This window comes from Ranitomeya imitator, chromosome 3 (assembly GCF_032444005.1).
Source record: "Ranitomeya imitator isolate aRanImi1 chromosome 3, aRanImi1.pri, whole genome shotgun sequence".
Lineage (NCBI taxonomy): Eukaryota > Metazoa > Chordata > Amphibia > Anura > Dendrobatidae > Ranitomeya > Ranitomeya imitator.
The window spans coordinates 225,711,638-225,738,988 of record NC_091284.1 but is presented as its reverse complement, the minus strand read 5'-3'; the positions used below and the strand labels follow the sequence as shown (position 1 = coordinate 225,738,988).

Below are 27,351 nucleotides of genomic sequence, written 5' to 3'. Positions count from 1 at the left end.
ACTTATATCTCTCAATTTTAAAATTAACCTACCCTGAAAATTATAGACTGTTCATGTATTTGTCAGTCGGCAAACTTACAAAATAAGCAAGGGAACAAATACTTATTTTCCCTACTATAAATGTGTGGTGAGTACTATGAACCCCCAGGTGCTTCACAAAAGCTTATAAAGTTGAGACGTTTCCCACAAAAATGTTTTTTAGCCACAAATTTTGCATTTTCATAAGAGTACAGGAGAAATTGCACCATATAATTTGTTGTGCAATTTCTCCTGAGTACGCCAATACCCAATACTTGGAGGAAAACTACTGTTTGGGCACATGGCAATGTTTGAAAGGGAAGGAATGCCATTTGACTTTTGGAATGCAAAATTTGCATAAATAATTAGCAGACTTCATGTCCCATTTGGAGAGCCCCTGATGTATCTAAACAGTGGAAACTCTCCACATGTGACCCCACTTTGGAAACTAGATCCCTTAGGGAACTTATATATATATGTGATGAACACATTTAACCCCGAGCTTCTTCACAGAAGTTTGTAACATTAAGCCATAAAAAGAAAGAAATCATATTTTTCCACAAAAATGTTTTTTTTTTTGCATTTTCCCAATGGTAACAGGAAAAATTTCACAATACAATTTGTTATGCAATTTCTCCTGAGTATGCCGATACCCAATATGAGGGAGAAAACTACTGTTCAGGCACATAGCAGAGCTTGAAAGGGAAGGAGTGTCATTTGACTTTTTGAGTGTAAAAATTGCTGGAATCATTAGCGGACGTCATGTCCCATTTGGAGAGCCCCTGATGTGCCTAAACAGTGGAAACCCCCACAAGTGACCCCATTTTGGAATACCCCTCAAGGCATGTATTTAGATGCATGGTGAGCACCTTGAACCCACACTTGCTTCACAGAAGTTTATAACGTTGAGCCGTGAAAATAATAAAATCTTATTTTCCTCAGAAATTTTATTATTTTGGCACCAAATTTTGCATTTTCATCAGGGTAACAGGAGAAATTACACAATACAATTTGCTGTGCAATTTCTTCTGAGAACGCTGACACCCCATATGTGAGAAATACTACTCTTGAGGCACAGTGCAAAGCTCAGAAGGGAAGAGGCGCCATATTGGAGTTCAGTGGATTATACTACAGAGGGTTGGCTATGGGGGTGCATTATACTACAGAGGGTGGCTGTGGGGGTGCATTATACTACAGAGGGTGGCTATGGGGGTACATTATACTACAGAGGGTGGCTATGGGGGTGCATTATACTACAGAGGGTGGCTATGGAGGTGCATTGTACTACAGGCTGCCTATGGGGGAACATTATACTACAGAGGCTGCCTATGGGGGAGCATTATACTACAGAGTCTGCCTATGGGGGAGCATTACATTATAGAGGATGCCTTTTTAACCTTTTTATTGGTACCATTGTTGGGCACATGACATTTTTTGATCGCTTTCTATTCCGATTTTTGGGAGGTAGAATGTTCAAAAAACAGCAAATCGAAGTCAATTCCGCGGGTTTGTTAATCAATGCATATTATTTTTTTATGTACATGCCTCCTACTATCAGTCTGATAGATCTAAGGCACTATGTATTATGTTGTCACATCACGGGCACTGGCTTGGGCAAATCCTATGGTTGAAAGTTGCGATGTCCGTCTAAATAATTTGGATACTTTTCTGGCAGCTATGTTTGATTATCCCAACCGCCGTGCCTCCGCTGAAAAATCCTTGCTTTCCTTATGCCAGAGGAAACGTTCAGTCATAGAATATATTACTGAATTTAAGAGGTTAGTAGTGGATACCAACTGGGATAACAATGCTTTATTGCCAATTTTTAGGAAAGAGTTGTCCAGTACAATCAAGGATGAGCTAGCTCGCTCAGAGTCTCCACAGGAGTTTGAGTTATTTTTACAACACTGTGTGCGTATTGATATCCGCCGAACTGAATGCAGACAAGAGAAATGGGCAGCTTTAAATCGCATCACTAATTTTGCTCTTCCGTCTAGGGAAACTACCAGCAAGAACCCACATGGGGCTGAGGAGGTGCCTATGCAAGTGGACTCACTACAAAAACGTGAGAGTAATGAACGCCGAGAATATCGTTTTCGTGAGCGCTTATGTTTTTACTGCGGTCAATCAGATCATTTCCTTATAAATTGTCCTAAATGTCCCAGGCGACCTAACAAAGTGTTGGCGGCTATAGTGGATTATGACAATATGGACACTGAGTCAGAAGTTTCAAAGACCAGTTTACATCTAGATGCTGTGGTTCCCCTAACAGTGATGTCGACTTCCCCTAGGAGAAATACTCACATTGTTCTCTTCCTATTCAGATTCTGTGGGAGGGACAGTGGATACCAAGTCCTACTATGATAGACTCTGGAGCAGGTGGAAATTTCATGGATTCTTCTTTTGCCAGGGAACATGGTATTAAGACACAACTAAGAGCCTCACCAGTCACGATGGAAACGGTGGATGCTTCTCCATTAGTTTCCAGGCCATTATATCGGGAGACGGTGCTTCTGAAGTGTAAGATGGAACCAGACCATCAGGAAACCACTTCATTTATGTTAATATCTTCTCCTCATTTTCCTGTAATTTTAGGAATTCCCTGGTTACGGTCACAAAATCCAAACATCAATTGGGAAACCAAGGAGATATCCTTCCTTCCAAAGTGTAGCCCTACCATCAGTCCAACGGTAACGGCTCCAGTTACCCAGAATTTGGAGGAAACAATACAGGTACCTACTCTCCCTCTGGTTTACCAGGAATTCTCGGATGTTTGTGACAAGAGGAAGGCAGACCAACTCACTCCACATAGACCATATGACTGTCCTATAGAACTGCTTCCTGGGGCAGCGATTCCTTTTGGCCATGTTTACCCATTGGCAGCTCCAGAATTAAAGACATTACGAGAATATATAGATGAGAATCATCTTCTTCACCAGCGGGAGCCCCCATATTCTTTGTAAAGAAGAAAGATGGGACTCTAAGACATTGCATTGACTACCGAGAGTTAAATAAGGTAACCATTCGTATCAGGTACCCGTTGCCTCTAATACCTGAATTGTTGGAGAGAGTTCGCCAAGCTAAGATATTCACCAATTTAGATCTTCGCAGGGCATATAATTTACTCCGTATACGTCCGGGAGATGAATGGAAGACAGCTTTCAGATGCCGGTATGGACATTTTGAATATTTAGTGATGCCATTCGGACTCTGTAACGCTCCTGCTGCTTTCTAACACTTAACCAACGATATTTTCAGGGATTTACTGGATCATTATGTAGTAATTTACCTGGATGACATCTTGATTTTTTCTGATTCCCTACAGGAACATGAGGAACATGTCAAGACCGTGCTCAGACGTTTGAGAGATAATCATTTGTACATCAAACTCGAAAAGTGTGAATTTCATTGCTCCAAGATTCAATTTTTAGGCTATGTTATTTCTCCCCAGGGATTGAATATGGAGTCCAGCAAGATCCATCCGATCATAGATTGGCCGGTACCAGGAAACATTAAAGAGGTACAACGATTCATTGGTTTTGCTAATTTTTATAGATGTTTTATCCGAAATTTTTCGGAAATTATCTGTCCCATCACTCTCCTCACTAAGAAGGGGAAGAAGTTTGTATGGTCTTCGCAAGCCCAGGAAGCCTTTGATCGCCTCAAAGTTTGTTTTACCTTGGCTCCGATATTGACGCATCCGGATCCTGCACTGCCTTTTGTCGTGGATGTGGATGCTTCTGACTATGCACTGGGAGCAATCCTCTCACAACGAATCGGAGACAAAGGTTTGTTGCACCCGTGTGCCTTCTTTTCTCGCAGGTTACCATCTGCTGAACTGAACTATGATATTGCAGATAAGGAACTTATCGCAATAATTTCCGCCTTTAAGGAATGGAGACACCATTTGCAGGGAGCAACTCAACAGGTAGTAGTGCTCACAGATCACTGTAATTTGGAATTCCTTAAGTCCGCCAGATGTCTCTCTCCTCGACAAGCTAGGTGGAGTTTGTTCTTGCAAAAAAAAAGGGGAAAAGCCAGCACTGCTTATGGTCAGAATGCAATAACTGAAGTGCAATTGCACATAATAAATTCTAACTGTATTTCAAATATGAGACATTTAGCAAACAATTGATCAATTCTTTGAGCTACCCCACCACTTCACGGCATTCTCATAATGGGGCAGTCCTATTCTACATATTTTATTTACGTTGTGCCATTATGGCCTCCTGAATGTATAAAGAGTATAAAAAGAAAGACCACATTACATGCGAACTGTACCTGGAGCATTTTCAGAATCACTCCCTTGGTGCCAGGAAAGGCAAGCGCAGGTAAAGGCCGATCAGGTCCAGTGCGGACATTTCAGATCTGGCTTCCACACTGCCAAACCAGCACCAAAGATGAAGGGTGAGACAGGCTGAGACACAGGTGCACAATTAACTGGAGCCTGAGGCAGGGCAGGGGTGCTGTGTGTGTGCACAGCAGCCTATCAATCACAGTGAACACAGAAAGAATGGCGCACATAACCCAGCGTGCGCGGCAACAGTGGTGGTCAGCCACATACCAATGCAAAGCAAAAAAAAGGGGGAGAAGCCAGCACTGCTTATGGTCAGAACGCAATAACTGAAGTGCAATTGCACATAATAAATTCTAACTGTATTTCAAATATGAGACATTTAGCAAACAATTGATCAATTCTTTGAGCTACCCCGCCACTTCACGGCATTCTCATAATGGGGCAGTCCTATTCTACGTATTTTATTTACGTTGTGCCATTATGGTCTCCTGAATGTATAAAGAGTATAAAAAGAAAGACCACATTACATGCGAACTGTACCTGGAGCATTTTCAGAATCACTCCCTTGGTGCCAGGAAAGGCAAGCGCAGGTAAAGGCCGATCAGGTCCAGTGCGGACATTTCAGATCTGGCTTTCACACTGCCAAACCAGCACCAAAGATGAAGGGTGAGACAGGCTGAGACACAGGTGCACAATTAACTGGAGCCAGGAGGCAGGAGTTTGTTCTTGAACCAGTTTGATTTTATCATCTCGTACCGCCCAGGTTCACGTAATGGGAAAGCCGATGCATTATCCTGAATCCACATGATGGACTCCGTGCCTGGGACCCCGTCTAAGACCATCTTGTCTGATGCCAATTTCATAGGAGTGCTCCAGGACCGGGACTTGTGGGAGGAGATCAAGCTGGCCTATGATGGTGACGTATTTCTTGCTTCCCCACCTGACAATGTGAATCTTGTCTTTCAGAATGGTGTATGGCTTAGAGATCGATGTATTTATGTCCCTGAGGCTGTGAGACGTCGAATTCTCAAATTGGTTCATGACTCCGTATTGACTGGTCATCGGGGGGGGGGTACAGGAAATGCAGGAATTTTTAAGTTGCTTTTTCTGGTGGCCCACCTGCTTGAAGGATGTGAATTACTATGTCCGCTCTTGTGAGGTTTGTGCCCGGTACAAAGTTCCTTGTGTTTCACCTACTGACCTTCTTAAGCCACTACCCATACCATCTCGCCCTTGGGGGTCTATTTCGATGGACTTTATTGTGGAGTTATCCACCACTGGTGGTAAAAATACTACTTTGGTGGTAGTGGACCATTTAACGAACGCTGCTCATTTTATTCCTTGCACCGGTCTTCCCTCAGCTACAGTGACAGTGGATCTGGTTATTCAGAATGTTTTCCGGCTGCATGGGGTACCAGATGAGATCATTTCTGACCGGGGAATACAATTTACCTCTAGGTTTTGGAAACAATTTTGTTCTGCTCTCCACATTAATGTTTGCTTGTCTTCTGCATACCACCCTCAGACCAATGGGCATACCGAACGGACCAATCAAACCTTGGAACAATATCTACGCTGTTACATCAGTCATTTGCAGGATGATTGGCTAAAGCTACTTCCGTTAGCGGAATTTTTGTATAACAACTCACAGAGCAGTTCCACAAAGGTAACGCCTTTTTTCGCCAATCTGGGATATCATCAAAATATTTTGCCTAGTTGTTACTTCAGTACTGGCAGTTTAAGACAGAGTGGTAGTGTTGCAACGTAATCTTAAAGTTTTGAAAGACTCCCTGACCGCAGCACAGAAGAGTTACAAGAAGTTGGCCGATAGATTCCGGAAACCGGCACCTATGTATAAGGTAGGAGACTTGGTTTGGTTGTCCAACAAGAATCTAAGATTGGGTGTTCCTTCACAGAAACTGGGACAGAAGTTCATCGGTACATTCAAGATCACCGGGATTGTGAGCTCTGTTGCTTGACAGCTGAAGCTGCCACAAACTCTAAAGATAAACCCAGTATTTCATGTTTCTTTATTAAAACCGGTTTCTCTTAACACATTTCAGAGCTGTATCGTACCTCCTCCACCAGTGCTGGATGATGGCGAAGAACAATTTGTGGTACAGGACATTATCGATTCAAGACTTCATAGAAACCGGCTTCAGTATCTAGTTAGATGGCAAGGTTACTCTCCTGAAAATGATTCTTGGGAACCAGTAAGTAACATCAATGCTCCCCTGAAGGTTGCTCAATTTCATGGTAGATACCCAGACAAGCCTAGTCCAGGATCGTCCTGAGGCCGTTTCTAGGGGGAAGTAATGTCAGTATTCCGGGTTTTCCAAGGTTTTCCAAGTCACCTTGTGAATGATTTTGCCCTTTGTTAAGATGGAGTTTGCTGTTTTTGTCTGCCCTACTTCCTGTTCATTTGTTTAAAACCCAGCTCAGGTGCCAGCCTCTTTGCTGGAGTATTCTGCTTCCGTTTCCTCTTCAGCTCAGCTGCTTGTTCTACTGTGTTTCTACCCATGGCTCTGGACATTCTCTGCCTATGTAAGCTACACTCTCAGTCTGTTGGCTTTGGAACTTAACCCTTGGTTCACTCCTCCTGGTAAGAATTCTGTTTTTGAACTGTGTTTTGGAACTATGCTGCTAGACTGTGTTTTTGCTACTTAATCCTTCGTGTACTCCCCCCGGTGGGAGCTACTGGAATTTGCACCAGTATAATACTTTAATGTGAACTTTTTCTGGACTTACCCGTGTTTATGCCACACCTGGGATTAACCTGAGGACTTGTTCTGGACTTCCCTGTGTTTACTACATACCTGGATTTGACTCTTTCTGCACCAACAGTGTTTTGAATCTGCACCACGTCACCTGTCACACTCACCTTGCTGAGGACTCTGCCCTAAGAACTCTTCTGATTTGCTGTATATGGTTAAGGGACTTGTTTCATTGCAGGTTATCAGTATATTGTTTTGGGTGTTATTGCTGTGGTACAAATACACTATTTGCATTAAAGAAACCCGTCTCTGTCTATTCATTGCTCTAAGCTAGCAGAATCCTAGAGTTCCAACAACAGTATTACATTGTCATTACCTTCTCTCTGTGTGAGTGTCACAGGTGGGGTAGCTGACTTTGGGAGCTCTGAAGTAACAGCTGTCATTATCCCGGCGAGTCAGCGAAAGGGTGAGACTCTGTAATGTGTACCATCTTGGGGTATTTTGCTGGGACAGTTCTACGTGTTGTCTGCCAGTTTTGTGGTTCAATAAAGCATTGCCACACTGTTTTACCCTCACCCAGTGTTATCTGAGTTGCGTTATGCCCACATTAAGGGGAGAGAGGGCGTTTGGAGGGACGATCCCTGATCCATTCCGTTTCGGCTAGCGGACTGGGTGATGACCCTCCATGTCTCCACAGATGTGTATCTGCATGTAGGTGAATTTCAATGCTCCTTTCATTTGCTGTTCATGTAGTTTGGCGGCCGTTGTTGCTGTGGCTTTGTGCTTGTGAGGCAGTGCAGTCTGGAGTCATAGGGTCTTGTAGTATGGGCGCTGTGAGGCACCAGGCCACCCGCCCTGCTGGTGCATTGTCGCTGCGACGCTGGTTAATGCACAATTCCGCTCCTTTAAGGAAATGAAAGGACCCACTGAATGGATCGCAGTTACTTGGCAGTGGGCTTCATACAGTCTGATCAGAATGTTAAACTAAGAACCTCATATTCAATTATATATATTTTTGCCTAGCGGCATTAGATCAATCTATGATATTTGGAGGTGCTAACCATTCTCTCATTTTTAGTGTATCTGCCTGTATGTCTCAGCATTGGGGATCCCAAGAAATAGGCAACATTGAGGACCATAGCTGCGGTGGTCGGCCAAGGAAAACTTAGTGCAGCATATGAAAGATGCATAAATAATAATAATCTTTATTTTTATATAGCGCTAACATATTCCGCAGCGCTTTACAATTTACACACATTATCATCGCTGTCCCTGTTGGGGCTCACAATCTAAATTCCCTATCTGTATGTTTTTGGAATGTGGGAGGAAACCGGAGTGCCCGGAGGAAACCCACGCAAACACGGAGAGAACATACAAACTCTTTGCAGATGTTGTCCTGAGTGGGATTAGAACCCAGGACTCCAGCGCTGCAAGGCTGCTGTGCTAACCACTGCGCCACCGTGCTGCCCTATGCATACATACATATATGCATACATCATCATCTACAGTACATTAATGAGCAGGGCCATCATCAGGGCATTACTGCCCTTACTACTGTATGGGGCCCGACAAGCAAAAGCAAAAAAGTGGGCCCGACAAGCTGGCAGCCCGGCCCGGGCAGGCCCCCCTCTATTTGCTTCTGCTTATCAGGCCCCAGGGTCCAGAGACAACAGTACAAGGCCTCCGCAAGCCAGATGCATAGCTGTAGTGATGTAAAGAAACACCTACAGTGTTGTTAATGCACCCGGAGGATGGAAATGGGAGCTGTACCTTTAAGCTGCAGCCGACCCAGGTGCATCATGGTCCTTCCCCATTCCAGAGCAGAGCAGAGTGCCATGTGTGATGTCGGTAGACACTGTGTGAGGAGACTTCATCCGTTGAGGGGAGACTGTGTCTGGCAGTGTGTGGCTGCTGAGGTGAGACAAGTGAGTGAGGGGTGCTGTGTCCCACGGGGGGAGGCTAGCGAGGAGACTGGGGTGCTGCATCCCACAGGGGGAGGCAAGTGAGGAGACTTGGGTGCTGCGTCCCACAGGGGGAGGCTAGTGAGGAGCCTGGGGTGCTGCATCCCACAGGGGGAGGCTAGTGAGGAGCCTGGGGTGCTGCATCCCACAGGGGGAGGCAAGTGAGGAGACTGGGGTCCTGCGTCCCATGGGGGAGGCAAGTGAGGAGACTGGGGTGCTGCATCCCACAGGGGGAGGCAAGTGAGGAGCTGGGGTGCTGCATCCCACAGGAGGAGGCTAGTGAGGGGACTGGGTGTGCTGCGTCCCATGGGGGAGGCAAGTGAGGAGACTGGGGTGCTGCATCCCACAGGGGGAGGCAAGTGAGGAGACTGGGGTGCTGCATCCCACAAGAGGAGGCTAGTGAGGAGCCTGGGGTGCTGCATTCCACAGGAGGAGGCTAGTGAGGGGACTGGGTGTGCTGTGTCCCACAGGGGAAGGCAAGTGAGGAGACTGGGGTACTGCATCCCACAGGGGGAGGCAAGTGAGGAGACTGGGGTGCTGCATCCCACAGGGGGAGGCAAGTGAGGAGACTGGGGTGCTGCATCCCACAGCGGGAGGCAAGTGAGGGGACTGGGTGTGCGGCATCCCACAAGAGGAGGCAAGTGAGGACCTGGGGTGCTGCGTCCCACGGGGGAGGCTAGTGAGGAGACTTGAGTTTCTGCATCCCACAGGGGGAGACTAGTGAGGAGCCTAGGGTGCTGCATCCCACAGGGGGAGACTAGTGAGGAGACTGAGTTGCTGCATCCCATAGGGGGAGGCTAGTGAGGAGACTGAGGTGCTGCGTCCCACAGGGGGAGGCTAGTGAGGGGACTGGGGTGCTGCATCCCACAGGGGGGGGGGCAAGTGAGGAGACTGGGGTGCTGCGTCCCACAGGGGGGCCAGTGAGGAGACTGGGGTGCTGCATCCCACAGGGGGAGTCTAGTGAGGAGACTGGGGTGCTGCATCCCACAGGGGGAGGCAATTGAAAAGATTGGGGTGTTGTGTCCCACAGGGGGAGGCTAGTGAGGAGACTGGGTGTGCTGCATCCCACAGGGGGAGGCAATTGAAAAGATTGGGGTGTTGTGTCCCACAGGGGAAGGCTAGTGAGGGGACTGGGGTGCTGCATCCCACGGGGGAGGCAAGTGAGGAGACTGGGGTGCTGCATCCCACGGGGGGGGGGGGGGGGGCGCAAGTGAGGAGACTGGGGTGCTGCATCCCAAAGAAGGAGGCTAGTGAGGAGACTCAGGTGCTGTGTCCCACAGGGGAAGCTAGTGAAGGGACTGGGGTGCTGTGTCCCACAGGGGAGAGATAGTGAGGGGACTGGGGGGCTGCGTCCCACAGGAGAAGGCTAGTGAAGGGTCTGGGGGTGCTGTGTCCCACAGGGGGAAGCTGAGGGGAGTCTGCGTCCCACAGGGAGATTCTTTTAGACTGGCTGTGTGAGTCGCTAACTTAAGTCCATGTATTAATTTGTCCACCATTTCAGTACATGATTGTATGATGTAATAATTCCGTCCCCTTTCCTTTTCCACTCCACAACCAGAATGTATAAGCGACTGGATGACCCTGAGCACTGCTGCAAAACCAAATGCCCAATTACAACATCAGACAGCAGCTCAGGATCATCCAGTAGCTTATAAGTTTTGTCTGTGAATTGAAAGGGAGAGGGAATGATTAATACAAGTGGGAAATTGATCTGCCCTTGCACTGCAGTGCATGGACTGGGCCCTGATCTCCCAGCCTCATACATGCTGTGAGGCTGCTGAGTTCAGGTCAGGAGACCCGCAGCCATTCCATGCACTGCGGTCCAAGTGCAGACCGATATTCACCAACAGTTCCTCTACTTGGATTTTGGCCAGGAGTCTACATATTACACCCTTGCAGCCACATGACTGCTGTTCCTGGCTCTGAGACTGGCAAATCCTCACAGCGCACAGTGCGTACGCAGTGAGGATTCGCAGGTCTGCAGTCACATAGTGACCCATATAGGGTGTAACGAATGGTAGCCCCCCTAATAAGAATTAGGGAATAAAGGGGGGTCACATGGCCACACAGGCTATGAATAATACTGTGGCTGAAGTTTCAGTAAAGGGTTAATATTAGGGCGAATTGCCGGTTAATTTTGTGCTATTTTGGGATATTCTGGCTCAGACCAGTTTGTTTGGCACTCTTTTTAACGGCTGTTCATTGGTGGACAGAGCATTGCTGGGCCATTACTATAGTATTTAAGCCAGTTTCTGGCTAATTTCACTCATTCTGAGGTGAAGTACTGAAGAAAGAAGATACCTGCTTCATGGAGAATTTACTTCAGCAGATCCTAGCCAGAGCCGGGGAAGAGGATGGAGCGGAATGGCTGAGGAGCTGCCTCGCTGTAAAACCTATACTGGCAGCTCCGGAAGCCTTCCCTCCTCCTGCTGACCTGTGCTCACTGCCGCTACAGCCGACCCCTTCTTCGGTATCACCGCCGAGAGCTCACAGAGGCAGTAGAAGGAGGAAGCCCAGGACCGCATACTCCCCTTCGTCGGTGACATCGCGCTCCAGCCTCCTGCAGCCGGAGCCGAAAAGAAAGTCCCGCCTGCCTTCTTCTCGGAAGTCTCGCAGTCCGGCGTGAGACTTCCCGCAGCGAATAAAAGAGGTGCCGGCTCCGTCATCAGGAGCCGCCGCCAAGACGGGCATGCACCGCGGCAATAAAAGCGCCGTAGCTGCAGTGCTAGATTTGAATACCCAGGCGGCTCCTTCCTCTGCAGCAAGTGCCCACCGCGCAGCGCCTTCAAGACCATGACACGGACAGGTAAGCGATGAAGAAATCATTCCTTCAACCAGCACGCAGATGCACTCGCCTAACATGGAGGGCTTGAGCGCAGGCTGCACTACAGATGTACCTCCTGAGGACAGCAGACCTGAAAGGGGTGAGAACTTTCCTGTACCGATATCTTTTTGTGATTCTGATTTAAAACACATGCTAAAGAATGTCCTTTCTGACGCTTTAGGGGAAGCTTTTATGTCTGCTTCCCCTTTAAATCCTGCTATAGATTTATCTAATGATTCTCCATTGGTTTCTTTGCCTCCTAGAAATACTTTTAAGGAGGCCCTCATGTGTGAACTCTCTCCTCTTGGCTTCCATCTGAGTCCTTCTATGAAGGAGCTTATATGGAACAATCATTATGTGGACTTATTCTCACTTCTCCCTCGCAGAGAACAGCTGGGTAAAATGGATAAGAAGGATGATAAAACAGAGCCAGTTGATACTAAGCGCGGTTCTGTCAAATCCTTCAATAATTGGATTCAGGCATTTGCTATATATTCTGCTGTTGTTGGCGAGAAATCCCCACATTTGTGTAGCAAATTATTTCAGCATGTTGACATTATTCTGGAGGCTTACCGGAATTTTGGCGGATTTGCTTGGCTGAATTATGACGAAGCTTTCCGTCAAAAGCTAGCGGTACATCCTGAGGTACATTGAAGTAGCAAGGATGTGGGATTATGGCTCAATTTGATGCTTCCTCAAAGAAACTTTTCTAATAGATCATCATCCACATCTCTCCCTAAAAAAGGCCTTTGCTTTGCTTTCAATTAATCCGTTTGTAAGTGGGGTAGTAGTTGCAGGTTCCGTCATGAGTGTTCCTTTTGTGGAAACTCACACCCCGTTTCCAAATGTTTTAAAAAGCAATCAGCCCAGTCCTTATCAAAAGATGCTAACGCAAAGGGCTCAGACCCCGGTGATGGTGGAAAGAATGGCTTCTTGGTTAAAACTTTATCCAGATCAAATGATTAGTGATCTGCTTTTTCATGGATTTTTAAAAGGGTTTTTCATTCCTCCATTCAGGGGTCTGGCTGTAAGATCGTTAAAAATTTACATTCATTTTTTATTCACCCTGAGGTAGTTAGGAAAAAAATCTATGGTGAATTGGTGTTAGGTTTACTTCTTCCTCCCTTCCCTAATTTCAGAATTTCTCCATTGGGCGTAGTCCCTAAAAAAGAGGCTGGTTCGTTTCGCCTTATTCACCATCTGTCATATCCACTTGGTGCTTCATTAAATGATGAGGTAGATAAAGCCACTTGTTCGGTAACCTACTCATCTTTTGATGTGGCAATTGATATACTAAGAAATTTCGATCGCGGGGTTTTAATGTCAAAATCTGACATTAAATCCACTTTTAGGCTTTTTCCAGTGCACCCTGACGGCTTTTCTTCTTTGGGTTTTCATTTTGAGAATAATGTTTTCTTCGATAAGTGTCTTCCCATGGGATTTTCTCTTTCCTGTTTTTATTTTGAAAGCTTCTCATCTTTTTTACACTGGGTTCTGGACTCGCAATCTTCGGATGTTGGTATATTGCATTCGATGACTTCCTTTTTATAGGTCCCCCTTCCTCTTCAAAGTGTCTGTGCAGCGCCCCAGAGACCTGGCCGTTGCAGTATGGCGCTCTGCCGCTAAGGGGAGCAGCGGTACGTCTGATGGCACTAAGGAGTTCTCCTGACCAGGTATCACCAGAACACATTACACTTCACACTCCGGCCACTAGGGGGAGAAAAAGGCTTTATTTATTGGGCCACTCCTCACACTGGTAAAACTAGGGGCTGGGGAGGAAGTTAGTCAGAAGCTGACTGGGTTGGAACCAGGCAACATCCCGTGGCAGGGGGTGTTGCAGGGAGAAGGCACAGGGGGGCCCCTGTCAGGCGTGGGAACCTGGCAGGTGCCTAGCAAACAGAACAGAACGTGACGGAACCGCGCCTGCACACCCTGCGGCGGTATCCTAAGAAAGAGACACGAAGGGAAGGATATTGTGGAACCGTGTAAACGAGATCAAGCACAAAGGAGAGCCAGTAAGAGTCGTGCCGAGAGAGAGAAAGGCAACATCTTACTGAGGCGCGTAGTCAGTGGCCGGAACACCGTAGGAGTAACTGACTTCAGGCCTTACTTCAAACTCCGCTGGACAGTCAGTCATAGGTTGGCTGTCTACCTTCTACACCTACGAAGACATAGGGGGCAACATTGGGAGAGGGGCGTCTCTAGGGTCCCGGAAGACCTCCAAGCCTTCCCATCATACGGGTGGCGTCCTAGCCATAACATACCTGGGGACGTTAGAAACTAGTAACATCTGGAACCAAAGAACGAGAGAGAGCTGTAGAGAATGAACGAACGAGAACAGCAGTTGTGAGGACTATTCCGAATGCTCAGCAGGATAGGACTACAACACACAGGCGCTAGTGGTAGGCAACGATTTCCATCTGTGAAGGAAACTCTGGATGTGCCCATCGAACCGGCCGGTCTCTGAAAGCCCTGTTAAACATACTCTGGATAGAGGATCTTGAAGCCTTCAGTAAAGAGGTAAAGAGACTGCAAACTTGTGTCCTCATTATTGACTGTACCTCACACCATCACCATCCACCTTACTTGGAAGCCCTGGGGACATACTTCACCTGTGGGAAGGTATACCATCCAGCTGCCATTCCATCACCCCAGTGGACCCCATAGCAGCGTCGGTCACCCTGACCGAACACCACAGGTGGCATCACGAACCCCTGACAGACTGCAATACTACTTTCATTGGACGCCCCTTAGCAGGGTCGCGGACCGGGTCTAGCCACCGTGACAGCCTCAGAACCGAACCAGAGAGGCCCGGTACCGAAACGCGTGGCCCTGTGTCTGGGGGCGCTCCAACTGCATATGCTGAATATTTTTATTGGCATGTGCAAGTACTTTGGTGTCCCAGTCGCTGATGAAAAAACTGTTTTGCCAACTACAGTTATTGAATTTTTGGAGATCACTTTATATTCCTCTACAATGGAGTGTAGGCTTCCTGAAGAAAAAAATATTAGATTGCGTGCTGCTTTGCTTAATTTTATCACTAAAAAGAAAATTACTCTGAAAGAGTTACAGTCATTAGTAGGTTTATTGAATTTTGCTGTAAAGATTATCCCAATTGGCCGCACATTTTCCCATCGCCTTTATGATGCTACTAGAGGTTTTTCTTCCCCACACTCACATATTAGAATCGCTTCGGATTTAAAGGAGGATGCCAGAATATGGTAAGCCCCCTCTCATACTCACCTTCCGACATCTTCATCAATATTCAGCACCAATCCGGTCTTATGGTGCCATCTTGTAAGCACAGCTTCTGACTGGCAGCTTATGACTTAGGTTCTGACTTCTAGCCAGTCTACCTTTTCATCGTGGCAGGCTTAAAAAATCTTTTGGTCAAAACAAAGGCTCATGGCTATATATGTGATATAGTGTTAATGTGTGATTGATGAGGACGTGGTGCAGGAGTTTTTCCAAGAGTGAGAGGTGGAACTGTGGAAGGTTCGAGGGGTGGAAGTGTAGCTGGGTGGAGCCTGGACAGAGTCTCAAGAGGGCCCCAACATTTTGACAGTATGGGTCCCTGAAATTCCTAGTGGCAGCCCTGTTAATGAGTGTCTGTAGGTAACAGTGAAGCATGGAGGAGGTTTATTGCAAGTTTGGAGCTGCATTTCAGGAAATGGAATTGGGGATTTGGTCAAGAATAATGGTGTTTTGAATGCTGAAACATACAAGCAGAAAATTATCCATTATGCAATACTATCAAGGAGGCATTTGATTGGTTCCAAATCTATTCTGCATCAGGACAACAACTCCAAACATACAGCCAATCTCATTAAGAACTATCTTTAGCTTAAAGAGGAACAAGGAGTTCTGGAAGTGATGATATGGGCCCACAGAGCCCTGATTTCAACATCATCATATGGGATTACTCAAGAAGACAGGAGGATTCGTGCAAGTTTACATCCACAGAAGACTTGTGGTTAGTTCTCCAAGATGTTTGGAACATGTTCCCTAAAATAGTTAATGCTGTTTTGAGGACAAAGGGTAGTCTCACCAAATACTAATTTGATTTTGATAATTAATAAAATAAAATATTAACACTTCTATAATTGAAGCATTTTATCGGTCGTCCATGACAGCACCATGGAGAGAGGGGATCCGCCCTTCAGGAACAGGAAACCTACAGACACATAAGGGCGACACCTCTCCCATGCATCAGTTGGTTTCCTGTTCCTGAAGGACAGGATGCCCTACAGATATCCGATGTTTATCTGAGATACCCAGGCCGGCTGTCCGACTCAGGTAGCGAGGGGGTCTCCTACCTCGGTCAGTGCGGCTCCCTGAAAGCACCATGGTGGGTCCGGGTAGGGCTCCACGGCAGTGAGCGGAGCAGGGGAGCGGAGTACGGAGGATGTCCGTCTCCAGGTGCCAGCGACGGAGGTAAGTATTTTCCTCCCCCGGGGTACGTTCAGTGTCGGTGCCTCAGCTGCTCCTGCGTCCCGTCGGTCGTCTTGCCCGGCTTCATGTGGCGGTGTGCGGCAGGGTCAGCCGGCGGCACCATACCCAGACTTCCCTGCACGTCCCTGTGTGCTCTTCCCGGCGCCGGAAGTGACGGGGCGGGGCCTAAACCAGAAGTCGGATGCCGGCTTCTGCTGCAGATGCCGCTGTGCTGCGGCACGTACAGCAATGGGGGGGTCGGAGGTCACAGGGTATCTGGCGGTGACCTACACGGGGGCGGGGTGGCTCCCCTGGCCACACACCTGCTGACAATCCGGATCCGGGGGGAGGACTATATATAGCCACACAGAAAGCTGCAGGGCTGCTTGTTAGCCCATCTGCAGCAATGGATGAGCCAGAAAGCTCCCGTTGGTCTGCTGGAGCAGGAGCAGGGCAGAGCCTCAGAGAGGTCCCATGCACCCCAGCAGAAGACGCAGTGATCAGCCCAGTCGCAGGACTTCATCTAGACTGAAGGATCCGGTTCACTCCCCCAGTAATCCGGTACCTACCGCTGCTGCCTGGGTAAGAGACCTTCGTGAACGTACCCTGATGCAGTCTTTTCCTATGTTTTTCTCCTTAGGGGAAAAATGCGCTGGTAAAGTAAATAATAAGGAGTGTGCACTATGTGGTTACCCTTTGACAGACGTCTACCCTAAAAAACTATGTCAGTCGTGTGTGTGACAGACGGTAGGGAGAAAAGGAAATATATATATATATATACAGTTAGGGCCAGAAATATTTGGACAGTGACACAATTTTCGCGAGTTGGGCTCTGCATGCCACCACATTGGATTTGAAATGAAACCTCTACAACAGAATTCAAGTGCAGATTGTAACGTTTAATTTGAAGGGTTGAACAAAAATATCTGATAGAAAATGTAGGAATTGTACACATTTCTTTACAAACACTCCACATTTTAGGAGGTCAAAAGTAATTGGACAAATAAACATAACCCAAACAAAATATTTTTATTTTCAATATTTTGTTGCAAATCCTTTGGAGGCAATCACTGCCTTAAGTCTGGAACCCATGGACATCACCAAACGCTGGGTTTCCTCCTTCTTAATGCTTTGCCAGGCCTTTACAGCCGCAGCCTTCAGGTCTTGCTTGTTTGTGGGTCTTTCCGTCTTAAGTCTGGATTTGAGCAAGTGAAATGCATGCTCAATTGGGTTTAGATCTGGAGATTGACTTGGCCATTGCAGAATGTTCCACTTTTTGGCACTCATGAACTCCTGGGTAGCTTTGGCTGTATGCTTGGGGTCATTGTCCATCTGTACTATGAAGCGCCGTCCAATCAACTTTGCAGCATTTGGCTGAATCTGGGCTGAAAGTATATCCCGGTACACTTCAGAATTCATCCGGCTACTCTTGTCTGCTCTTATGTCATCAATAAACACAAGTGACCCAGTGCCATTGAAAGCCATGCATGCCCATGCCATCACGTTGCCTCCACCATGTTTTACAGAGGATGTGGTGTGCCTTGGATCATGTGCCGTTCCCTTTCTTCTCCAAACTTTTTTCTTCCCATCATTCTGGTACAGGTTGATCTTTGTCTCATCTGTCCATAGAATACTTTTCCAGAACTGAGCTGGCTTCTTGAGGTGTTTTTCTGCAAATTTAACTCTGGCCTGTCTATTTTTGGTATTGATGAACGGTTTGCATCTAGGATGTGAACCCTTTGTATTTACTGTCATGGAGTTTTTTCTTTACTGTTGACTTAGAGACAGATACACCTACTTCACTGAGAGTGTTCTGGACTTCAGTTGATGTTGTGAACGGGTTCTTCTTCACCAAATTAAGTATGCGGCGATCATCCACCACTGTTGTCATCCGTGGACGCCCAGGCCTTTTTGAGTTCCCAAGCTCACCAGTCAATTCCTTTTTTCTCAGAATGTACCCAACTGTTGATTTTGCTACTCCAAGCATGTCTGCTATCTCTCTGCTGGATTTTTTCTTTTTTTTCAGCCTCAGGATGTTCTGCTTCACCTCAATTGAGAGTTCCTTTGACCGCATGTTGTCTGCTCACAGCAACAGCTTCCAAATGCAAAACCACACACCTGGAATCCACCCCTGACCTTTTAACTACTTCATTGATTACAGGTTAACGAGGGAGACGCCTTCAGAGTTAATTGCAGCCCTTAGAGTCCATTGTCCAATTACTTTTGGTCCCTTGAAAAAGAGGACGCTATGCATTACAGAGCTATGATTCCTAAACCCTTTCTCCGATTTGGATGTGGAAACTATCATATTGCAGCTGGGAGTGTGCACTTTCAGCCCATATTATATATATAATTGTATTTCTGAACATGTTTTTGTAAACAGCTAAAATAACAAAACTTGTGTCACTGTCCAAATATTTCTGGCCCTAACTGTATATGCATTTTATAGCAGTAGTATTGCTTAAATTACATAGGGTTCTTTCCGCTCCCATAGGTGGCGGAAGAGTCTCACGATTTTACTTCAAACCTTAGAGAGATCATCAGTAGAGAAGTAAAGGATTCCCTAAAATCCTTGTCCCAAGGGGAGCCTTCCAAGAGGAGAAGGGAACCTAGCGTTTCAGATTCAGACTCGTCTACTGCCCCTAGGAAAGAATATGGTTCGGAAGCCTCCATCTCCTCTGCATCCTCTTCAGAGGAGGATGCTAATCAATTTTGCTTCCCACTAGACCAGATGGACAGGCTGATTTAAATCAGTCAGATCCACCATGGGGGTGGCTGACGAAAAACCAGAACTTTCGGGGCAAGACCTAATGTTCGGTGGTCTAGACCCGAAAAAACGTACATCATTTCCGCTTAATGATAAAGTTCAGAACCTTATCAAAAGAGAGTTGAAAGCCTGAAAAAAAGGGCTCCCTACCACCGGCATTTAAACGGAGATATCCCTTTGACCCCTTGGTGAGCATGCGGGATAAGGCGCCAAAATTAGACGCAGCGGTGGCTAAGGCTTCTAAAAAATCCTCCATTCCTTTCAATGACATGGCTTCTTTAAAAGATCCTCTTGATAAGAAGGCAGATTCGTTTCTTAAAGGGACTTGGGAGATGTCAGTTGGTGCTCTAAGACCTGCAGTAGCTGCGACTTGCACAGCCAGATCGATGATGGTCTGGCTGGACCAGCTAGGGTCTAAGCTAGAAGATGGAGCCTCCAGGGAATCCATGTTAAAATCTCTGCCGACAATCCAGAATGCCGCTGCTTTTCTCGCGGACACGTCCGCAGATTCTGCAAGGATGGCAGCTAGGGCTGCAGAGTTATCAAATGTGGCACATAGGGCCCTATGGCTGAAGTGTTGGCCTGGCGACATTCAGGCGAGGTGCCGTCTTTGCTCTATTCCGTGCGAAGGAGAATACCTGTTCGGTCCGGTTCTAGACGAACTGCTGGAGAAGGCCGGAGAAGAGAAAAAGAAATTTCCCAGTCTGCCGACCACTTCTTATAGGCGCCCTTCACAGGAAAAAGGTTCTTTCACAGAAGGCCGGCCAGGGACCAGGGCAGATGGGACGATAAAAAGAAAAAAGGTACTGGATTCATGATTGGAGGTGGGGGATGTCAGGAGCCATCCCGTGAGATCAAAAAGCCACCCCAATGACAAGTCGCCCCGGTGGGAGGTAGATTAGCTGCCTTCTACCCAGCCTGGTCCAAAATTTCCAGTAGCAATTGGATTCTGGGAATAATAACTACGGGTCTACGACTAGAGTTTACTTCAATCCCTCATAATGTCTTCAGGGTTACCCCGCTCAGGTCCTCTCCAGCAGAACAGATGGCCCTTGAAATGGAAATTCATGACCTGCTCAGTAAGAAGGTCCTATCAGAGGTTCCGGAAGGAGAATGGGGTAGAGGATTCTACTGTCCTCTATTCCTAATACGTAAACCAGACATCTCCTTCAGAACTATTATCAACCTTAGGGCTCTTAACAATTTTCTGACCATACAACCATTTAAAATGGAGACTATTAATACTGCAATAAAACTACTGTTTAAAAACTGCTTTATGGTGGTGTTGGATTTAAAGGACGCCTACTACCATATCCCCATTTATGCAGGACACCAACGATTCCTGAGGGTAGCGGTCCAGTTAGATGGGGTGGTCAGACATTTCCAGTATAGGGCCCTCCCTTTTGGTATATCGGTCGCCCCCCGGGTATTTACTAAGGTCATGGCTGAGGTCATGGCCCACCTACATGAGTCTGACATTCTGGTAATCCCCTACCTCGACGATCTCCTTATCGTGGGTAAAACAGCGGATCACTGTTTAGAACAATTACAAAAAATAATGTCTGCCCTGGAGCGTCTAGGATGGTTACTAAATGTCAAAAAGTCCCGGTTACAGCCCATGAAAGTACAGCAATTTTTAGGCCTGACCTTGGATTCCCAAGGATCAGGAATGCCGTTTACCTCACGAAAAAATAGATCACCTACATCGTCAGGTGTTAAACGCATCCAAAAACCCCACCATGTCACTTAGGAAAGCGATGTCTCTGTTAGTCTCTCTCTCGTCCTGCATTCCAGCGGTCCGGTGGGCCCAGTATCATACAAGGGTACTTCAGGGCGAAGTATTATTACAAAAAAAGATTTTGGGGAGTCACCTAGAAAGCCAGCTGAACTTGTCCCAAAACACTATTGTATCCCTCGAATGGTGGCTAGATCGAAATAACCTGTCCACGAGGGTCCCCTGGGACTTTAACATAACCCGTATAATCACCACAGACGCTAGCCCTTCTGGTTGGGGGGCTCACATGGGTGAAACTATAATTCAGGGACTCTGGGACCAGCTTCAGACGGAAATGTCCTCTAACCTGAAGGAGTTAACGGTGGTGGAGCAGGCAGTTAAAAAACTCCTTGTTTATCTACAGGGCCACCACGTGCGGAAATTCTCCGACAGTCGGATCACCATGGCATATATCAATCATCAAGGCGGAACCCGTTCCAAATCCCTGATGAACGTAGCAGATCGTCTATTCCAGCTAGCAGAGCAACACTTTCTCTCATTGACAGCTCTTCATATAAGAGGAGTAGAAAATACTACGGCGGATTTCTTAAGCCGCAACACCTTGAGGCAGAGAAAATGGTCACTAAACAACGCCATCTTCAACCTCATTGTGGAAAGGTGGGGTCAACTGGAGGTAGATCTTTTCGCCACAAAGGAAAACAGAAAAGTGACACAATTCTGCTCTCTGAACCCAAGAGAAAATCCTCTGTCAGTAGACGGCCTCCTCATAGACTGGAACTTCACACTAGCTTACGCCTTTCCTCCCCTGTCTCTACTTCCTCTGGTGGTGAGGAAAATCAGGAAGGACAAAGCCAGAGTTATAGTAATTGCCCCCTTCTGACCCAGAAGGATGTGGTTTTCATGCCTCGGGACCATGTCGATATCCGACCCATGGGTCTTACCAGACATTCCAGATCTCCTATCCCAGGGCCCAGTCTACCATCCTCGGGCGGTTGGCCTTCATCTGACGGCGTGGATTTTGAGCAGTCACTATTAAGAGATAGAGGTTTCTCTCCGGGCCTGATTAACACTCTGCTGAAAAGCAGAAAAATAATCACCACAAAAATTTGTCAGGATCTGGAAAAGATTTCTTCAAAACTCAGGGGTAGAAGCTGGTCAATCAACACCAATAAACCAGATTTTGGAGTTCTTGAAAAAGGGGTTGGATATGGGGTTATCCCCAAACACTCTTAAAGTACAGGGGTCAGCCTTAGGGGCCCTCTTTGGCTGCAACATTTCTGAAAATTACTGGGTCAGCAGATTCATCAAGGCAACAAAGCGGTCTAGACCAATGGTGAAGAATAGGGTCATGCCGTGGGGCTTAAACTTAGTCCTCTCGGACATGACAGAAGCCCCATTTGAGCCAATTTCTTCAGCCTCTATTAAAAATCTCTCTTAAAGTAGCCTTCCTGGTGGCCCTAACGTCAGCTCGTAGGATAGGCGACATCCAGGCGTTATCCAGGCTTCCCCCTTACATGCAACTTAGAGATGATACAGTGATACTTTCCCCTGATCCAGCATATCTTCCTAAAGTAGTGTCTAGGTTCCATAGAACACAGGAGATAGTTCTTCCATCTTTCCTCCCTAATACTACTAATGATAAAGAAAGGAAACTACACACTTTAGGCGTAACAAGTTGTATCCTAGAGTATCTAGCAGTGACTGATCCTTGGAAGATAGATAATGCCCTATTCGTGTCCTATCAGGGTAGTAGGAAAGGTCATAGAGGATCAAAATCTACACTAGCCACAGTAGGTGGATCAGGGAGGCTATTTCGCTGGCATACGTCTCAAGGGGCAAGCCGGCGCCTGAAGGTCTAAAAGCATATTCCACTAGAGTTATGGCTGCCTTGTGGGCAGAGAGGTTAGAGGTGTCGATCGACCAAATATGTAAGGCTGCTTCTTGGTCTTCTCCAAACACATTCTATAACTATTATAGATTAAACCTGGGTGCTTCCTCGGACCTCTCTTTTGGTGTAAGGGTGCTGCAAGCTGTAGTCCCTCCCTAAACAGTTACTCTCTGTAATTCTCTCCGTGGTGCTGTCATGGACGACCGATAAAGTCTTAGTTACTCACCGGTTGACTGTGTTTTTCGGAGTCCATGACAGCACCCGTACATACCCTCCCATCTTCTTAAGTTCTGGGTGTACACCTCTTCCCTTTTTTTTTATAATCCACTCGTGGTGAATAGTTAGCAGTAGTATCGTTGTATATAAATTATGCTGTTAACCTTGGTGGTCCTCTTGTGCTCTGTAAACCAACTGATGCGTGGGAGAGGTGCCGCCCTTATGTATCTGTAGGTTGCCTGTTCCTGAAGGGCGGATCCCCTCTCTCCGTGGTGCTGTCATGGACTCCAAAAAACACCGTTAACCGGTGAGTAACTAAGACTTTCCTTTTGCATGGCTCTGTAAGTTGGAGGCTGGATGTTTTATGTTCATCCTCTCATGTTTTACAATAACAGGCTATGGGCCCAACACAAACAGATAATTGCTGTACTAAGCTGTCTCTGTCAGTATAGTAGACACTGCATATAGTATCAGGATGCATGCGTGACCACATCTTCATTGAAATGACTCCTCCCTGGAGTTGTGCAGTGAAGCGCAAAAGGGGAAAAGATTCTCCTATTAAAGTGATCAGACGGATTTCCAGCAGTGAGGCCTTTGGGGTGATCATTAACCCCTTTACCCCCAAGGGTGGTTTGCACGTTAATGACCGGGCATATTTTTACATTTCTGACCACTGTCCCTTTATAAGGTTATACCTCTGGAACGCTTTTAACGGATCCCAGTGATTCTGACATTGTCAGACAGGGGTCTATTTGACAGAAAATGCCCAAAAGTGACACCATTCTAAAAACTGCACCCCTCAAGGTACTCAAAACTACATTCAAAACGTTTATTAACCCTTCACGTGCTTCACAGGAATTTTTGGAATGTTTAAAAAAATTGAACATTTAACTTTTTTTTCCACAAAATTTTTACTTCAGATCCAATTTGTTGAAAGTAGACCCCCTAAGGAACTAATCTAGATGTGTGGTGAGCACTTTAACTTTGAACCCCCAAGTGCTTCACAAAAGTTTATAATGTAGAAATTTGGTGAAAATTTTGAAAATTTCGCAATTTTCCAAATTTGAATTTTTATGCCCTTAAATCACAGAGATATGTCACACAAAATACTTAATAAGTAACATTTACCACATGTCTACTTTACATCAGCACAATTTTGGAAACAACATTTTTTTTTTTGTTAGGGAGTTATAAAGGTTAAAAGTTGTCCAGCAATTTCTCATTTTTACAACACCATTTTTTTTAGGGACCACGTCACATTTGAAGTCACTTTAAGGGGTCTATATGATAGAAAATACCCAAGTGTGACACCATTCTAAAAACTGCACCCCTTAAGGTGCTCAATACCACATTCAAGAAGTTTATTAACCCTACAGGTGTTTCACAGGAATTTTTGGAATGTTTAAAAAAAAAATTAACATTTAATTTTTTTTTCACAAAAAATTTACTTCAGCTCCAATTTGTTTTATTATACCAAGGGTAACAGGAGAAAATGGACCCCAAAAGATGTTGGACAATTTGTCCTGAGTACCCGGATATCCCATATGTAGGGGTAAACCGCTGTTTGGGTGCATGGCAGAGCTGGGAAGGGAAGGAGCGCCGTTTGACTTTTCAATGCAAAATTGTCTGGAATTGAGATGGGATGCCATGTTGCGTATGGAGAGCCACTAATGTGCCTAAACATTGAAACCCCCCACAAGTGACACCATTTTGGAAAGTAGACCCCCTAAGGAACTTATCTAGATGTGTGGTGAGCACTTTGACCCACCAAGTGCTTCACAGAAGTTTATAATGTAGAGCAGTAAAAATAAAAAAATATATTTTTTCACAAATATGAACTTTTCGCCCCCAATTTTTTATTTTCCTTAGGGTGCCAGAAGAAATTGTACCCCAAAAGTTGTTGTGCAATTTGTCCTGAGTACGCTGATACCCCATATGTTGAGGTAAACCACTGTTTGGGTGCATGGCAGAGCTCGGAAGAGAAGGAGCACCGTTTGACTTTTCAATGCAAAATTGGCTGGAATTGAGATGGGACGCCATGTTGCGTTTGGAGAGCCCTTGATGTGTCTAAACATTGAAACCCCCCACAAGTGACACCATTTTCGAAAGTAGACCCCCTAAGATCTTATCTAGATGTGTTGTGAGAGCTTTGAATCCCCAAGTATTTCACTACAGTTTATAACGCAGAGCCGTGAAAATAATTTTTTTTTTCCACAAACATTATTTTTTAACCCCCAGTATTGTATTTTCCCAAGGGTAACAGGAAAAAGTGGACCCCAAAAGTTTTTGTGCAATTTGTCCTGAGTACGCTGATACCCCATATGTGGGGGGTAACCACCGTTTGGGAACATGGCAGAGCTCAGAAGGGAAGGAGCGCCATTTGGAATGCAGACTTAGATGGATTGGTCTGCAGGCGTCATGTTGCATTTGCAGAGCCCCTGATGTACCTAAACAGTAGAAACCCCCCACAAGTGACCCCATATTGGAACCTAGACCCCCCAAGGAACTTATCTAGATGTGTTGTGAGAACTTTGAACCCCCCAAGTATTTCACTACAGTTTATAACGTAGAGCCGTGAAAATAAAAAATCATTTTTGTCCCACAAAAATGTTTTTTTAGCCCCCCAAATTTTTATTTTCCCAAGGGTAAAAAGAGAAATTGGACCCTGTTACAGAACCCCTCAGCACCAAGAATGTTATGCAGTATATGTATGTATAATAGTTTCCATGTGAAATGCATCAGTCCACAGGCTGCGCCCCTGGACAAGATATTCTCTTTCTGACCTCCCCCCACCTTTGTAATTCCCACAGTAAATATCATCAGGCTCCGGCCCCCTGCGGCTATTGTAATGTATGTCTGGCCTGCTTTTTCTATTGGCCTGCCCTGAGTATCTGTGTTATATATTCTGTGTGCTGTAAATAAAGGTTGTTCTTAGACTGGAAATACCTGGAGAAGCAGTCAGCTTTTATATGCTCTCATGTAATCAAGAAATTCCTGCCAGCGTCCTTCATTCAGAATCTAGCAAAAGCAGAGTGGACCTCCTGAAACACGGGGTGGTACTGAAAGAGGTACCCCAGCTTGGTAGATCCCGTTAAACTGGTGGCAGACAGCGGGATGTGATACCCCGTCTACAGGAGGAAAGGAATGAATGGAAGACAACTACCAGAAGTTAAAGAGGACTACATTAAAAGATTGGGTGGAAGCCTGAGGGTTAATCGCCAGCAACTAAATAAAAGCGGATTTGATAGCAGCCATCATGGAACACGACAGTGCAGCGCCCCCCAATGTGAACGTGGAGGAGACTGAATTCCAGAGGGAGGTAAAGAACAGACTGGCGTTCTATGGCCCAAACCCTGCAGTAGAGATTATACGAGAGGTGATGGCTGATGTGCGTACTGATCTGAAGGAAGAGATGGCCGAGCGGACCAGGATAGAGCTAACCAAGATGGAGATGGCAGAGCGGACCAAAGTGGAGCTGGCCAAGATGGAGATGGCAGAGCGGAGAGAGGAGAGTCAGCGAGCAAGGGGAGCTCTGGCCTCCGCCCAGGTACCTTCAACCGTAAGCCACGAAAAGATCCAGTATAATGCCTTCCGACAGTTGGGGGAGGCAGAGGAAGACATTGATGGCTTTCTGCAGGACTTTGAGCGGCAGTGTGCCCTTCATCAAGTGAAGCCGGAGGAACGGGTTCAGATTCTGGCCAGCAAGCTGACAGGCCGGGCAGCGGACGCCTATCGCACGGTACCCGATGAGGACTGTATGGACTATGAGCAGATCAAAGAAGTGATCTTGGCCCGGTATGCGCTGACACCAGAGGCATACCGCCAAAAGTTCCGCAGACTTATAAAACGAGTAATCGATACCCACGCTGAATGGGCCTGTAAATTACGGCGGTCACTGCTACAGTGGGTACAAGGGAGCCAAGTAACCACTAAGGAGGACGTCCTCCAGCTCTTCTTGTTAGAACGATTCTTTAATGGACTAAACCCCGAGACACAGGAATGGCTTCGGGACAGGTGGCCAATGACTCTTGAGGAAGCCGCTCGTCTGGCCGATGAACATCATGACGCCAGGAGGCCTCAGTTGTCCGGATCAAAGATGGTCACTAGGGGTCCGCCCATGGACCTGGAGGGCCCCAAACCACCGAAGATTGTAAGGGGACAAGCTAGAAACCGGCCTACCACAGTTCCCCTGGGGCGCGATGCCACACCTGCCGTCAGCTGGGCCACCTGCAAAGACAATGTCCCAACCGGACTCAGCATACCCAGTGGCCAAAGGCGGGAACAGCTACCTTCCGCAGGGCCGCTGTACACTGCTACCAAGGCGAAGCTGACCCGGCATTGGGGGCTACAACTAACCAAGGGGTGGAAGACATGAAGGAAGTGCTGCATGAAGTGGACCCCGTGCAGGCAGCCCGGGCAGATAATTGACAACAGCATCGACAGGTCGTGTGGGTTAATGGGAAACGCATACAGGGACTAAGAGATTCCGGAGCAACTTTG

General features: G+C 46.6%; 1 long non-coding RNA gene across 1 annotated transcript in view; it reads left to right on the top strand.

Annotated features, from left to right (window-relative positions):
• Nucleotides 1-8,837: 8,837 nt before the first annotated feature.
• LOC138672008 (uncharacterized) overlaps nt 8,838-27,351 on the top strand; it is a 43,118-nt gene continuing 24,604 nt past the window's right edge. The window contains exon 1 of the long non-coding RNA XR_011319528.1: nt 8,838-8,945. This is a non-coding gene — a long non-coding RNA (uncharacterized lncRNA). The remainder of the gene's footprint in view (nt 8,946-27,351) is intronic.